Below are 16,803 nucleotides of genomic sequence, written 5' to 3'. Positions count from 1 at the left end.
TCCCCCAGGCAAGAGGCACTACAGAGCCCTGGGTGTTTTTGTGAGATCACGTGGGTTTTGCTTTGGGGCACTGTGTCAAGATAGGCCCGTCCACGTGTGTGGGGCTGGGCACTACCTGAGCAACCAGCAAGTGGACTGATTCTCTCCCATGATGTAGGGAGAGGAGGAAGAGAGGAGACTTTGACTCAGTGGAGAGACATTAATTATGTGGAGAGGAACCAATTATGGGCTCAACTACAGGTGCTGAGCATTCATCCCACCCTGCCACAGGCACTGAGACGGACCTGCCTCCTGCACAGAGTGAGGACCACGGGAGGAAACGGGCTCCTAATGCAGCACGATTTCTAGCAGAGCACAAGAACCATGTGCTCTGGTTCCTGCTCCCTTTGATGGGCATTTTATGACTTGAAAGAATTTTTGGATGAATTGCCCTTTGTCATGAGGAACAGAAAAGTGAAAAGTCTTTTCTATGCAGATGACACAGTTTTATTGTCACCAACCAGGAATGGCCTCATTACTGTCAGAAAAAAAATGGCTCAGGATGAACTGCTCCAAACCCCCAATTGTCATTTTTTGGAAGATGTCTTCCAACATGGAGTTGGCTCTTATTCAACAACCTGTGAATTGCATTGGTTCTTTTAGTCACTGAGGGCTACAGTTCCCTACTTAGCCATGTCGGGGACTCAATCAGGAGGTGATATTTGCTTAACATTAGGTGTCTGCGGGTGAAGTGTTAAGATTTTCCTAAGATCTTCTTGAGAGAGGTGTAAAATGCACTTTAAAGGAAATTTAAAGCTAAAACGATCAAGGCTTGGCTTGATGGACTGGAACATTATTTCTTGGTATGGGAGTGGATTCAGAGCTGTTCTCCTGAGGAAAACAGCTTCTCACTGGGACCCCACAGGTATCTGTGGAGGCGTTCCCACAGGGAGGCTTTCCCACAGGGAGGCTTTCCCACAGTTGTTCCCACAGGTTTTCCCACAGGCATTTCTACAGTTATTCTGAGGGACATTTCCACAGGCTTTCCCACAGGTATTCTCAGAGGTCTTCGAGCTTCTCTTTATACAGAGGTCGGCCCACCTGACTGATTGTGGACGCACATAGGTCTTCCTTCCGCTGGTACTATAGAACATACATGGGGTAGGCTGGATCACACTAGACACTGTGACTTCAAACTGTTTGCTCTCTGCCTGATATCTCTGAGGAGAAGGAAAGAGATGAGTTTCCCAGAATCACCTGAGCAAGGATGTTGGTTCTTCTTGAAACTCACATGATGTTTCCCTTCAGGGAACTGCCAAGCCAGGAAAGGACCAATTCTTTTGAGCTGCTGGGCAGTTTTCTAAGTTTTAGAATGACTGTCATCTTGACCACTTGTAGGTGGTTATTTTTCCATTTTCTCCATGGCTCCCAGGAAGCTCAATTTAAAAAAAGCTTGTTTGGCCTCTTGCACCTTGGACTGTGCTGGGCTTCCTTTCCCTCACCTTGTTTTCTCAACCTATTTGTCCCTTTAAAGTATGTGCTGGGTTGTCTGTACTCAAATATGCCTCCTCAAACCTTGTTGGGGACGAGGCAGAGATGTGAACAGACACTAGTGCAAGGAATGGGACAATCCACCCATCATCTTAACACTACTGCTGAGTATTGTGAAGGACTGGAACCTGGATCCCCCGACTGTCTCGCTGGGGCTTCCCTTTCAGACCGTGAACTGGGTACATGGGTTTAACAAGAAGAGTTTAGCTGTTGTGGAGGCAACGCATCCCTGTCCCAGCAGATGGAAGTCCCAGATACAAGGAAACCACAGATGTCTGCATACGCTGTGAGCTCCATCCCCAACCTGCTGAAGCCTGAGGGACCTCAGCAGAGGCAAAGAAGAAACTGCCCACGGGCATTTCCACGGCTCAGGAGCACAAAACCAGCTGAAGCTGAGCTCTTAGCAAAAAACTGCGAACCACCTGAGGAGACAAATGTTGTCAGAGATGGGGGGCAGTCCAACCCAGAGGAGAAGGTGGACTCAGCAATTACACGTACCTGGAAACCGGCCAAGGGGAGGGGCTGAGAGTGTTCCATGCAGAGGGAACAGCCTGGGCGAAGGCCTGGAGGCAGCAGGGAGCCTGGAAGGCTTGGAGATATGCAAGATGTTCAGGATGGCTGCAGTCTGTGTGCGTTCATGAGTGTGCATGCATGCACATGTGTGTGGTATACATGTGTAGGTGCACGCTGGTTGCAGTGCCAGGTTCACACCTCTCAGTCTGACAGACAAACTCTTCGTTATCTGTACTCTGCCTCTGCTTCTACCTCTGCCCCAGGTCTGCCCGACTGAATCCTCATTCTTGTACGTGCACCATGTCCTCTGGGTGGCTTTCTCTGCCCTCCCTGGCGGGGTCAGGTTCCCTCTTCTGTGTCCTTCAACTTTCCAAATTTCTCACTGTTAAAATAAAATAAAGCAGAGACTAGGCTTGAAAATCCCTCAAGCAGACAGAAACCACATAAACCATTAAAGCCAAATAAAATTGAGCTTCTTTCCTGAACATGAGCAAAACTTGACTTACATGATTTCTTATAAATGCCTCTGATCTTTCTTTATTTTTATTTTTGTGACAGAGACAGAGAGAGAGAGAGAGACAGAGGGGGACAGGTAGGGACAGACAGACAGGAAGGGAGAGAGATAAGACGGATCAATTCTTTGTTGTGGCACCTTAGTTGTTCATTGATTGCTTTTTCATATATGCCTTGACTGGGGTGGGGGACTACAGCAAACTGAGTGACCCCTTGCTCAAGCCAGCAACCTTTGGGCTCAAGCCAGCATCCCCATGTTCAAGCTAGTGAGCCCGCACTCAAGCCAGTGACTTCGGGGTTTTGAACCTGGGTCCTCTGCATCCCTGTCCAATGCTCTATCCACTGCGCCACTGCCTGGTCAGGTGCCTCCGATCTTCATAAAAGATATTTATCTTCTTCCTAAGATTGTATAAGACCACTTTTAACCAGTCATCTGCCGTGTGGAAATCCCCATTGTAGTAAGCAATCACTGTAAAGGTCAGATGACTCACTCACTCTCACTTGATAAGCCCACCTGTAACTTCCTGCCTTTCTCTGAGCTTCATACCAATTTAGAGTCTCTGTGTTCATGAACGGTTTGTTTTTTGCTAAATAAACATACTCATATCAAGTGAAGCTCTCTGAATTTTTTTTGACACCGCTATCACTGTTTACTTGTAGAATCCCCTGCACTGTAAGGCACCTTGCACACCACACACCTAACACAGTGGCCCGCACATAGCAGGCACTCAGTGCAGGTCTGCTGAATGAAAACGTGTATTGGCACCTTAGTTAGCATTTTGTTTGGATGCACGTCACAGAATATAAAAACAAAAATCTTAAAAAATATAAATATATTTATCTGGCATGTAAATGAAGCCCTCGGATTGTCAGGCTAAAGTTACGTTGGCAGATTTACTATCATCAGGGTCTACCTAGTGAGTACCAGCTCCCCCCTCAAGGTTGGGAGCCACCCAAAGTGGCTGCTGGTGCTCCAGGAATTGGTTTGAATTCCAGGCATTTGTTCAGAAGGGAAAAAAGACCAGTCTCTCAGGTCAGTCTGCCCCTTTTCCAAGAGCTTTTCTGGAGGGAACCTCACCTAATGACTTTCTCTTTCATCTCATTATACAACTCCCTCTTAGCTAAAAGTGAGGTTAGGAACTTTACCAATCTGGGAACATTGTCACTCTCAATAAATCGGTAACAGGAAAGGAAACAGGGATACTGGATGAATAGAACAACCAGTAGCCTGTGCTGTACCTTGTGGTTGGGAGCCATAAGGATCAAGTTCCCTGAAAACCTGGGGAAAGAAAGTGAGATGGCGTTTTTGGTGACATACCTAATAACGAACACATAACACACTGAAGCAGAGATGTGCAAAGAAACATAACGAGACCCAAGGCCTGTAACTTGTCAAGAATGTATCAACATGAAAGGGCTGGTCAGTTCCTGGGACACAGAGAGGACCCTCCCAGGTGCAAATGTCGGGAATGCCTCTTTCTGACCCTTGGGGTCAGGGAGTGAGTGGGTCATGGCAAGAATTTTAGCAAGTGGACCTTCGTTTTTTTGGTACCACTGGGAACACGCTGCCCTTGAGATGTACGTGTGTAACCAATTGCATATGAGTCCGAGTCTACGTCACCATCTTGGGGTACAACCTGCTATAAGATTAAACAGCTCGGACCCTCTGCTCATAAATGTGAGCATGTTGGGATTCAAATAAATAAATATATCACAGGGCAGGCAGTAAATGCTATAAAGGAGGAAAAAAGCAGCATAACAAGGTGAGAATGGGAGGGAAGGTGCCAGAGTCAGGGAAGCATCTCGGAAAGAACGAGAGAATAGACATTCAGGATGCCTGCATCCTCACCCCAGCTCTGCTGTCGACTTGCTTATGTGTGGCCACATCCCTGGTCTCAGTGTCCACTTCCGTGGAGTGGGGCATGGGACTGGTGGCCAGAACAGTGCAGTGATTGAGAGCATGCACTGTTGAGTGCCTGCCTCCCGCCTTTGAATCCCAGCTTGACTGTTCACTGAGTAAGTGACCGAATGTCCCTGAACCTTGGTAGTGTCATCTGTAAAATGGGGATGGCATTAGCGGCCACACAGGGGCATCCCAAGGTGGTTTGAAGGAGGAGGGGCAAATAAAGACCTGCATAAAGTAGGCTCATGATTGATAGCGGTGCCCCACCATTGTGCCCCGCTGGACTGGGAAATGCTGTCCTTTCTTGATAATCTGTTTCCAGCTGTCACTGCCACTGACTCCAGATTCTCTCTTGCAGCCTGTCTCCCTGGTGACAGTTGCTATAATTGTCTCAAAACTTCTATGGCTACCACCCATTGCGTGGAAGGTCCTGTGTGCTTCTGTCTGGCGTCCCTTTAACCCACAATTTATTAGGTTTGTCATCCCTGATGACTTCTCAAATGAGCCCATAAATTAGGAGTACTAATAACGTGTCCCTGAGTCTTAAACTGGTAACTTGTGTGATGAGGCCCATTTATGGCCAGTTATGATCAATTGACATTTTTGTGTACATCCATCAGGGCGCAAATGGCTCTCGTCCAGCTGCTCTGAGGGTCAAAGGGAGACTTGAATCAAGGGCTAGAGGGTTATGTAGCTACAGTGAGGTGGGTCGTGGTTTCTTCTGCACCCACAGGCTCCCTCTATTCTCACTTAAATATGTGGATCACTTAAATATGCATCACATCCTCTTGCTCACCTTCTGCATTCTAGAGCTTTCTCTCAGTGGGTGATTCATTTATTCACTCAGTCACTCATTCATTCACTTACTCTTTCCTTTTTTCTTGCCCACCTTCCTCCATCTTTTGTTGAATGCATACTGAGTACCTCTTATTTCTTTGAATAAGTCTGTAATTGTATCAACAGATTTCCCAGAGACGGAGATCGGGGCACCCAAGCAGTAAACTAACTTGCCCAAGATCAGAGAGGTTAGCTGACTTGCCTAAAGCCACTCAGCAAAGGAGAGGAGTCAGGGAACTTTGGGCAAGTCACTTCAGCACTCTGTGCTTCAGCCTCTTCTTCTGTAAAATGGGTTTGTTGACAGACCCATGCCACAGGTCTGCTGTGAGAATTGAACAGAAAGGGCTTGGAGGGGCACTGGCCTGTGGAAAGGGCTCAGGGCACGGCTGCTGCTGCTATCAGCACTCTACCTAAAACGGGTCACTTAGTAGACGTCTACCAAAAGCCTCACGAGAACAGAGGGACTCAGAGAGTATCTTGCACAAAGCCACTTAGCAAAGAAACAGTAGGGATGGGATTTGAACCCAGATCCATCTTGCTTTAGAGCGTCCACGGTCAAAAACCACTTTACCTTCCAGCTCTCATCCTAAAAAACAAAGCTGGGAGTGACTGTCAGCAAACACAGATCTCACTTGTTTGTGGAATCTACAAAAGCTGAAGATGGAGAAGCAGGGAGTGGAAGGGTGGTTACCAGGGATAGGGGGCTGGGGAATGGGGAGATGTTGGTCAAAGGTCCAAAGTTTCAGTCGTGTAGGATGAATAAATGCTGGTGATCTAATGTACGGCATGATGATTGAAGTTAATAATACCATAGCCAATACTGCATGCAAATTTGCTAAGAGAGTAGATTTCAGATGCTCTCATCTCTCTCTCTCTCTCTCTCTCTCTCTCATACACACACACACACACACACACACACACATACACTAACACACACAGTAACTAGGTGAGCAGATGATATGTTAATTAGCTTGACTAATAATCATTTCACCATGTAGAAATCAAATTATCACGTTGTACACCTTAAATATATACAATTGTTATTAAATACAGTTAAAAAAAAGAAGGCTAAACAGTTTATGTGGTTTCAGTGGAAGGTTAGATTATTTACCCTCCAACCCCAGAAATGAGGAGGACTTCCTGGAGGAAGTGGCATTTGGACAGAACTGGGAGACCACTAGAGATCATCTTTTTCACACGAAAGATGGCCAGATAAGGGTAATGACCTGTCTTGCAAGGGGTGGGAGGCTGTGCCATACAGGTTGACTTCTTAATTCTGCCACTTGTTAGCTGTGTGAACTTTGTCTACTGACATTTCTGGACTCATAGTTCCTCATGTCTTTAATGGGACTAGTAATGTCTCCATCATAGGCTTGTTAATGAGACTACATGACCAGAGCCCAGTGCCTGGCACCTGCTCAGTCTCCACTTGATGTGTGTGGTTATTACTATTTCCCAGGCCTCACAGGGTGGGTGGCCATATTGTGGTGGACGCTGTGGCTGATTCTTCACCACTCATTGTGCTTTTGATCTGTTGGATGGTGGCACTTCGGTTTGGGGAACTGACTTCAGCTCCAGGTCTGGGTCCAGATTGGCCCAAATTGAACAACTAGGAATTATCCAATTCCTTTCTCTCACATTCCCATCTAAACCATCAGCATCCCTGAGGGTAAGACCTTGCAGCTGTGTCTGGAATCCCACCACTTCCTACTACCTGCCCCCTGGGGGAGTCAGTGTGTCCCTGTCTGGGACAACCACACCAGGTCCCCTGCTCTTCTCCTTTCCCCTCCAGTCTGTGCTCTGTACAGCTGCCATATCTGGTCTCAATGCTCAAGTTGCTGCCCTGACCCTCCATGAACTCAGAGGAGAACCAACAGCTTACAAGGCCCTGTGAAATCTGACCCCACTGCCTCTCTGTGCTCCAGCTACACACACTTCCTGGGAGTGACTTTGAATGCACCAGGCACACTTTACATTTGCTGTTCCCTCTGCCTGAAATGCTTTTCCCTACACAGTCTCATGGCTCACTGTTTTATTCTTATAGGGTGCTTGAACACCACTTTTTCAATCAAGTCTTCCCTGCTTACTTCTCCTCTGACACCGATCCTCCTTTTCTTTTTCTATAGCACTTAGCCCCTTCATACGTGTAAGTAAATGTCTATGGCTAAGAGCTTATCGCCTACCTGTCCTGCCAATTGGATTGAAGGCCTATGAGCGTTGGGCTTCTTGTCTATTTGTTCACGGCTCTACCCCAACCATCCAGAACAGTATCTTGCATAATAAATATTTATTAATCAAAAGGGAGAAAGAAAGCCTCCTCCTTCCAGTATCTCCTGTCCTGGCTGCTTCTCCAGCTACAACACAAACAATATTTATGTTGTGCAAGGGCCAGCCCTGAACTGTTCATTTGCATATCAGTTCCATCTCCGCCCAGTATCAGCCTCATGTGTCATTGTCACTGAAACGTAAAGCTAAATATAATGAAAGTTAGTCAATTGTATCTAACGCTGAGCACTTTTTCTACAATTAAAGTAATGCACTAATTTTTAAAATGAACAAAGAATGCATCCCATTTTCCTCTTTCTGGTGGAATTTTTGGACACGACGATACAGTGGTATTTCAGGACAACCTTTGCTTCGTGTTAGGTTTTCCTAGTGCAGCTATAAAGAGGGTCATTTTTGAAAAAATGCTTGAGAGCTTCATACATTTTCCTAAAGGCCTCTCTTAGTACTTTGATATTTAAATTATTCTCTTTTGAGGTATTTATTCATAATCCTCATTTATTTCCTCCTTGTTCATTACTAACAGGTCTAACCCTTTACATAAGACTAAGAACTAGAATTTTTTTGAGTGCTTACCGTGTGCCAGGCTCTGGTGTGTATTAACGGATTTATTTTTACCGCAGCTCTATGGGGCCACACGGCCTGCATTCTATGGCAACAGGCATGGGGCAGGTCAGTAACTTGCTCATGGTGCCACGAGTCAATCGAGGAGTTGGGACTTGACTCATTTGTCAAAGACAATGCAGGTGACGTGAGCCATGCTCTAGTATCACTTCCGCTGATCTGATGGAATCGTGCCCCATTTGTTAGGACTGCATCTTCAATGAGATTCGTGTGCATTTCACTGGCACGGCATCATGAGATACAAATGTGTCACACCGTCCATGCGGTTGACTGATGACTGACCCAGTGGTGCGAGACGGGGTGGGATGTTCGGGCTGCCTTTATTAGGGGGCCCGTTCGTTGATGATTTTTACACTTGGCCATGGGAGGAATTGCATGGGAAGTGTTTTAGGGACAAGTGAACTCATAGCTGCACATTTAAAGTGAAGAGCCCAGGCCTCCCCTCAGGCTATTTCCTTGATTCTTTCTTGAACAAAAGGAAAGGCTGGATATGACAGTCTGATCAGTCTGATGTGGCTGGGCCACGGCTGGGGCAGGGGCTGTAGAAGGGTTGCTAGCCACCAACTCTGTGCTGGGCCTTCTGGGAGATTTAGTTGGTTTTTACCATGAGCCAGAGAGAGAGAAAGGCATGACATGCCCATTTTACAGATGAGGAGACTGAGGCACGGGGAGGTGAAGTCACCTAGATACTCAGATCTAGATTCAAATTTGGGTTGTCTGTCTTCCAAACCCGTACTCCCCTAATGCACTGCCTTCTTGCTAGTACAGAAAGGTTAGCCGAGATGGACTTGGGGACTGCTGGCAGGGTTGGGCGAGGAGGCCACCAGGTGGTGGTGGCGGCAGGAAGTGAGGAGCCGGCCTGTGGGAAGTGAGATAGCCCTGCATCAATACGGCTGGCTCGGCTTGCGGGCATCTGCTCCCCTTGGCTGTCTCTTGGCCTCTCCAGTTCCTTATATTTGGAAACAGACTCGTTCTCTAGGAACAAAAAGGGAGGATGGCCCGCCGATGACTTGATCGCTGCCATTTACAAAAGCCTGAGAATATGTCACTTCCTAATTTAGGGACTGCCAGCTCCAGAAATGTCAGGTTGACCAGCTGGAGCCGTGCCCGAGTGAGGCAGAAGGACACAGGGAGCCCCACGGAACGCGAAGGGAGTGTGCCTCCTGATTCCTGTACCAATTACACACAGTGTAGTACATCACAGAGCTAACAGGAGATAAGCTGGAGGAGCAGCTGTCCGCACTGTGCCCGCACAGCCTCTGACTGCTCAGCCCTGGCTGGCCACCTCCTGGCCCGGCCGTGGAGGCCGGTGAAGTGGAGAGCATTTTTGGCACACCCAGGAATCACTGGAGAGAGGGTAATACGTCTCTCCCGGTCAGTTTCTCCCTTTGTTTCCCTAGACGGTCGGGGAAGCAGGGGGTGGAGGGTGGGATTCTACATCATCCTTTTGAGCAGGATCCTTTGTGTCTGGTCTTTAGCTGAGGACATGAAAGATGCCCTCACTTCCTCTGTAGTGTCAGAGCCGAGACGATGGAGCCAGTCAGAACGAAGCTTTGCTGGGGTGATGGGGAGGGCGCAGAGCTGGTACCAGGGAGAGCTGGGTTTTTGCAGGCCTCTCCTGTGCCAGGCACAGCCTGTACAATGGCCAACTGGGCCCTCGCGCTGGTATGGGGGAGCAGCAGGAACCCACCCTGCAGGGATGCAAGTGCTCAGGCTCCTGAGGCGGAACTGCCCCTGGGACTTCCCTCTGCTCTGCCCCGCCCCCTTTCTTCATCCCGCTGTGACTGCATTCTGCTGCCCTTCCCAGACCCTCCAGGCAACCCACCCTGTGCTTGGATGACTCCATTAGGACTCTGGGAAAGAATCTTGGGGTTCAAATAGATTCTGGAGGAGATGCAAATGATTATTATTAATGTTACTAAATTATTAAACAGTTATTAGTGTGAGGAGGCTCCCTCTCATCAGTAACCCAGGAAATAGGAATTTAAATGCCAAGAGACCTGGACATTGTTTTTATATGAGGGAGATGCTTCTGAGGCAGCCCTCTCGGTTCATTCTGAATTTTTTACTCAGCATATAACTGTCTGGGCACGTCTCATGGTGTAAATGATTCAAATTTTGTATTTTTCAAAATTCTGGAATACTGTGATACTAAACATGGGCTTTTTGATCACTGATGGATGGTCCCCAAACACCTGTGTGGGACCGAGCTGCTCTGGAGCGGAGAGGCAGAGTTGGGGATGCCATCTCACAGTCTGCAGAGAGGACTCACATGGGGACGAGTGTGACTGGGGTGGTGACAAGCAGAGCCCTGCAGGTTAGTACACCTGGGCAGAATCCCGACAGAGGCCCTCCTTGTGGTGTGACCTTCACTGGGACCAGGGGGTCCCCCGGAGCTCTGCCACAAGATGACAGCAGGAATCTGGGGGAGGGGAAGGAAGGGAGAGCATTTGAATTCCAGCTCTGCTCTTCATTTGCAGAGGGACCTTGTGCCCTTGACCTTACCCCTCTGAGCCTCAGTTTTCTTGCCTGTGAAGTGGCGCTATTTGTACTTCCTCAGCTGGGTCACCATAAAAGATCAAATGCAACGACATAGTAGTTGGGACATGCGTGCCTTTAGATATGATGGGGTTGGCTGGGAGGGGGACAAGGTATTCTAGGCAGTGGGTGCAGCTTAAGCAGAGGGGAGGCACTGAACAGCTTGTCTTGTTGGAATTGTGAATTGTGCATAAAAAAAGTCATGTGAGGAGTGTGGCGAGGGGGGGAACCGAAGCGGTGAGCAGGGCTACATCACGCAGGGCTTTGAATATCACATCAGGGAACAGTCTGGCTCCTCTGCTCAGGGATGTGCCAGTTATCCTTTGATTGCCTCTCAGCTCCAAACCCACCCTTCCTGGCCCTGCTTTGTGAGGGTGGAGCTGGACCCTCGAAGCGTTTCTCCTGCCCAGCAGCAGAAGCCATGTTAGGCTTTGTCAGTAGAGGGCGCTGGCCGCCCTCCCTCGGGCCTGGGCTTTCTGTGAAATGAGTGGTTTGGGCTGGTGAGCCCAGTCACCCCTCCAAATCTTTGTTTGTCTGGCTCTAGGGCCTGACAGGTCCTTCACATCTTAAGAATCTACCTCTCTGGCGGCACAGATGGGCGGCCAACCTTGGAGAGGGGTCAGAGGGGCCAGGAAAGGCACTCACAGGTCTGAAGCTGCAGGGTCAACCCATGCACTCAGCTTCTCTGAGGTTCGGTTTCTTCATTGGTGAAATTCAGGTCTCCACGCTTCCCCCTGCAGATGGTGGGAGCAGCAAACCTAGAAGAGAGTTAAAGACTCTTATAAACTTCATCACTGCTCCAAAGCGAAGCATTTATGTCAGAGACTGTGAAAGAGGCGAACTTGGGTAGTGGAAGGAGGCGGAAATCCATAGGTCTGGGCAGGGCCCTGCTGGCTCTGTCTCCTGCTTGTTATGTGACCTTGTTCCTCGGTTTGCAGATGCCTCCCTCCAGTCTCTGCCCCGGTTGTCACACGGCCTTTCCCCTGTGTGTCTGTCTCTGTGTCTCTTCTAGTCTTATAAGGTCGCTGATCCTATGGAAGACCTGCTCTAATGATCTCATCTTAGTGTGATTAGATTACCTCTCAAAGACCTGATTTCCAAATAAGGTCACAGCCACAGGTTAGGAACTTCAACATACTGTTTCTGTGGGGACACAGTTCAGCTCGTTAACAGTAAGTAAAGCACTTAGCTTGGTGTTGTATCTTAAGTATTCAATAAATATCAGCCGTTGCTATGACTTCTGATGCTCAAAGGAGACAAAGTACACAAAATCTCTTTGCAAATGAGGACACACTGGGCAGAGTTACCGTTGGCTATTGGTGTTTTCCTTACTCGTATTAATAGACAATGCCTTCAGACAGAGGAAGAAGCTGCAGACACCCTTGGGGAGGAGCAGAGTAGGGAGAATGACTACCTCTGCCCGTGCGGTGCCAGGGTTAGCGATAGAAGGCGGGGTAGGGGGGGTGGGGCGGCAAAGGGAAGCATGTGCCGGAGCAGGAGGTGCCCACTCGCAGTTGGTAGCCAGCTGTGGGACACGTGGCAGACACATAGGGGGCAGGCGCAGAGCGTGGGCAGCTCTTGCAAGGCCAGCCCAGGTCAAGGTCAGAAAGGAAATGGCCACCTCTCGGGCCTGAGTCCTCACAGCTGCGACCACAGGGTTGCCCTGTATGCCCCCGAAGTCCTGTTTTCTTTACTTCCAAAATAGATCCCCAGTCACACTTCCTCCCACCTCCACTGGTGCCACTCTTGTTCAAGCCACCATAGCTTCTCAGGTGAGCAGCTGTGCAAGCCTCTGCCCCGCCTCCCTGCTTCTCCCTTTGGGTCCCCACTCCCAGTCATTTCTGAACACAGTCGTCAGATCGCTCTTTGAAATAACATAAGTCAGGTCACGCTTAGAAGCTGTAAAGGCTTCTCACTGTCCTTGGATGACCTTGGCCTACACGCTCCTTCATGACTGGCATCCTTACCATCCTTGCCCCTTGCTCCCCACGCATGACCTCCCTGTTCCTTCAGTTCCGACAGCACACCAGGCCTGGTCCTGCCTTAGGGCCTGTGCACCTGCTGCCTGTTCCCTCTGTGTGGGAAGTCCTTCCTCAGGTCTTGCTCTGGCTTCCTCTCTCTCTCTCTTCAAATGTCTTCCCTGACTCCCCCACTTAGAGGAGCTCCCTGCCCCAGTCCCTCCCCCTCCAACCTTGGCTCATTTTCATTTCCTTCCTAATACTTCCCTGGATCTGAAATCATCTAGTATTTTATGTATTTCCTTGGGTGTCTGTCTCTGCTACTAGAACATAACGGGCACAGAGAGGTGAGGAATTATGAATATGTTTACTTCTGTATCGTTAGTGCCAAAGCACGGTATGGAATACGGAGCTCAGTAGGATTTGCTGCAGGGATGAAAAACAGTCTGCGACCAGCAGGGCCTGGAATGTGTGGGGGAGGCACCGGGGAGTGCAGCCCTTCTCCCCATTCCTTCCTCAGTCCCCAGTTTTGATAAATAACCCTGTGCCTTTTTTCTGAAACCCAGCCTCTGCTTCCTAAGCCTTTTCTCCCACTTCCTCATTTACTCAACAATTACTGAGCACCTACAATGCACCATGTGCTACGGTGGGTGAGGAAGAGGCAGATTGCAAATGCTTAATAGGGATGAGCACAGAGAAGATATCTGTCCGGGCCTGGAGTGGGGGGGAAATGGGAGGACTTCCTGGAGGGGGTGATGCTTGAGCTTGCATCTTCAAGGCTGTGCAAAAGTCAGACAGGCAGGAACGGAGGTAAATGGAATGTGCGAAGGTGTGGCCACCAGGCAGCAGCCTAGGGAAGCAGTCACTTTTTCCCACACTGCTATGTGTTGTACTAAGCACCTCGCAAGAATGATCTCATCTGCCCACCCAGCAACCGTAGAAGCAGGTGCTCTACCAGCCCCATGTGGCAGACAGGGGAACTGGTACAGAAAGAGGTTCGGTTTTTTGCGTAAGGGGACACAGCTAACACGCGGTGGGGATCAGGCTCCAATGTGGGCAGTGTCCTTCTCTGGCTTGGGCACTTACCTCTCTGTCACTTCACACCCGGAAATGGCCTGATGGCGCATCCTGAGTCCTTGCTCTACACCCGTTCTCCTGCTTACTCTGCAAGACAACCCCTGTCTAGGGATTGCACAGGTCCTCTTGGTGTGACAGCCGGGCTGCTGGACCTCTGCGATGCTTGGCTCTCCAAATCTTGGCTTTCTCTGCATTTTGGCTGTTCTGCTCGGGACCTTGTGCTGGGCAGACCCTCTCTGTAATTCAGCTACGACGCTTTTGGCTGCAAGTAAGGGAAACCCCAGCTCCACCTGCCGTCAACAGGGAACTTGATTATCTCCAGTAACAGGTGTGGGGTTTTGCATCCAGCCTGCCTCCAGCAGTCACTTGCTGCGTGTCTCCGTCCTCATTAGAGAGAGGAGCTGCTGAGACTGCCCACTGAGGTTCTCTGCTCAAGGACACGGCATGGCAGTGGTTGAGGAGAGACCACAGAGGTTCAGGTGTCCAGGAAACACCTTGCTTCCCAGCTCTCACAGCCCAAGAGACCCCAGGGATGAACCCCACGCACTCACAGACCCGCCTATAGCAGCTACCATAGGAAACCAGGACGCCAGGTCATCACCATGGAACCTAGCAAGGGGCAGGGCCATGCAGGGGGCCACGGCACAGACTCTGCAGCAGCAGCCTTGGTGGGAGCCTCGGTCCTCCCACTTGGAAGCTGTGGTCCCTCTGGCATGTCACATACCTCTCAATGCCTCAGTTTCCCCTTCTGTAATACGGGGCTCATTACAGAGCTCAGCTCACAGGATGTTTTTGAGTATTCAGTGAGTTGCTCTGTGTGAAGTCTTTAAAGAGGGTGGCACACGTGGGGGGTTAGCTATTCCGACCCCCAGCCCCACTCAGGCTGGTCTTCCTTCTGAACACCGTCAATGAACTGCCCTCCCAGAGAAAGCCAACTCCTTCAGCCCTCTTCCTGCTCAAGGACACGTCCTTGCGAATGCTCCCCTTTCTTTCCTGCCTTCTCCACTGTCCTCTAGAATCGATTCATCAGGTGACAATAATAAAAACATACTTTTGCCTTGATTCCATGGTGGCTTCTGAAAATTGCTCTATATTTCTGCTCCTCTTTATAGCAAACCCCCTCCAAAGTTGTCTACCTGTCCACTCTGTTTCCTCTCTCTTGACCCCCCATCGGGTCCTGCCCCCACCCCCCACAGTTGCTGCTCTTAGTCGGGCCACCAGTGGCCTCCGTGCCTTGCACATCCACTGATCAGTCCTCCGTCTCCACTTCCTTGATTCAATAAAACAGCATTGCTTTTCTCCTTGAAAGACTTTTTTTCTTTTGGCTCTGGGATTCCACATTCCCCTGGTGTCCTATCTCAAGCACAGGGCCAGCTTCATGGACGTGTGACCAATGCATCTGCACAGGGACTGATGCTAAGGAAAGCCCCAAGCTCTGTTTGAGGCTCTGCTTCTGCCATCTTGAAATTCCGCATGTGTCTGAGTGAGGGGTCCAGAACTTTCTCTCTGTGCTGGGACCTGTGAATGATGTGGCCATCTGTTCACTGGTGGCTTCTTCTGTCTTTTTTTTGTTGTTGGTTTCTTTCCATCTCTTCGAGCTCTTTCTGTTGGAAGGCCCCAGGACTCAGCCCTCGGGGGATTCAACCCTCTTTCTGATCTCATTCAGGTTCATGGCTTTGGTTATTATCTACACCCTCCTGTCTCCCAGGGTTTATCTCCTGGGGTTTTTTCCCTTTGAAATGCAGAGCTGTCTCTTTGGCTGCCTCCTTGGGTCTCTACTTGGCCATCTAGTAGATATTTTAAACTGAGCAAGTCCCAAATTCAATTCCCAACTTTTCCATTCCTCTGGAGTTGCCCCCTTATCAGAAGACGGGAACTCCATTCCTCCAGTTCCTCAGACGAAGGCCATGCAGTCGTTCCTCAGTGTCTCTTTCTCTCACACGGACTTCCTAGTCGTCGGCAATCCTGTTGACTCCACTTTCAAAATACATTCAGATTGGGACTACTTCTCACCGTGCGTAGATCATTGTTATGACTTTGAAAAGTTTATCATTCATACCCACTCTCCATGCCTCCCTCCCCCCCAAATATTCTGACATCTCTGAAATTGGGATATTTCTTTCCTTTTTTTTTTACATTTTATTTTATTGATTTTTAGGGAGAGAGAGAGAGGGAAGGAGAGAAAGGGAGAGAGAGAAAAGAGGGAGAGAAGCAGGAAGCATCAACTTGTAGTAGTTGCTTTCTGTATGTGCTTTGACCAGGAAAGTCCAGGGGTTTGAACTGATGACCTCAGCATTCCAGGTCAGTGCTTTATCCACTGTGCCACCACTGGCCAGGCTGCAGTCACAACACGGACTGTTGTCACAGCCTGTATGTTCTAGTCAAAACGTCCTGATCAGGTGGCTGCAGCCAGGAAGACAATCCCAAGATTATGGCCAAGCATTCTTCCAAGAGTACCGCACTCATCACCTGGAGGCAGCAGAGGCGACATTGTGTGCACAGGGCAAAAGTGATTTCGAGTCAAAAAGTGATTGAGAGGAGCTAGTCTCTGGGTATAAAGATGTTTTAGGAGCAGCTTTTTTTTTTTTTTTTAATTTTTTTAATTTATTTATTCATTTTAGAGAGGAGAGGGAGAGACAGAGAAAGAGAGAGAGAGAGAGAGAGGACAGAGAGAGAGAGAAGGGGGGAGGAGCTGGAAGCATCAACTCCCATATGTGCCTTGACCAGGCAAGCCCAGGGTTTTGAACCTGCGACCTCAGCATTTCCAGCATTTCCAGGTCGACGCTTTATCCACTGCGCCACCACAGGTCAGGCATTAGGAGCATCTTAATCAACTGATTTTGCCTATTTTTTTCCTTTTTATGCACTCACAAGGATGATACAAAGCCATACTTAAATAGTCTAAAATAACTTTCAATGAAAAAAAAATCTATGTAATATAGAAGCATCATATAGTTAAGATGGTATAGTTTAATTTGTCAGAATTTCTCCTTGTTTGTGGTGTATAAAAATCGTGCTGCTTATGAA

The sequence above is a fragment of the Saccopteryx leptura genome, chromosome 1 (genome assembly GCF_036850995.1).
Source record: "Saccopteryx leptura isolate mSacLep1 chromosome 1, mSacLep1_pri_phased_curated, whole genome shotgun sequence".
NCBI lineage: Eukaryota > Metazoa > Chordata > Mammalia > Chiroptera > Emballonuridae > Saccopteryx > Saccopteryx leptura.
The sequence above is the reverse complement of the archived record's forward strand: the minus strand, read 5'-3'. Positions refer to the sequence as shown.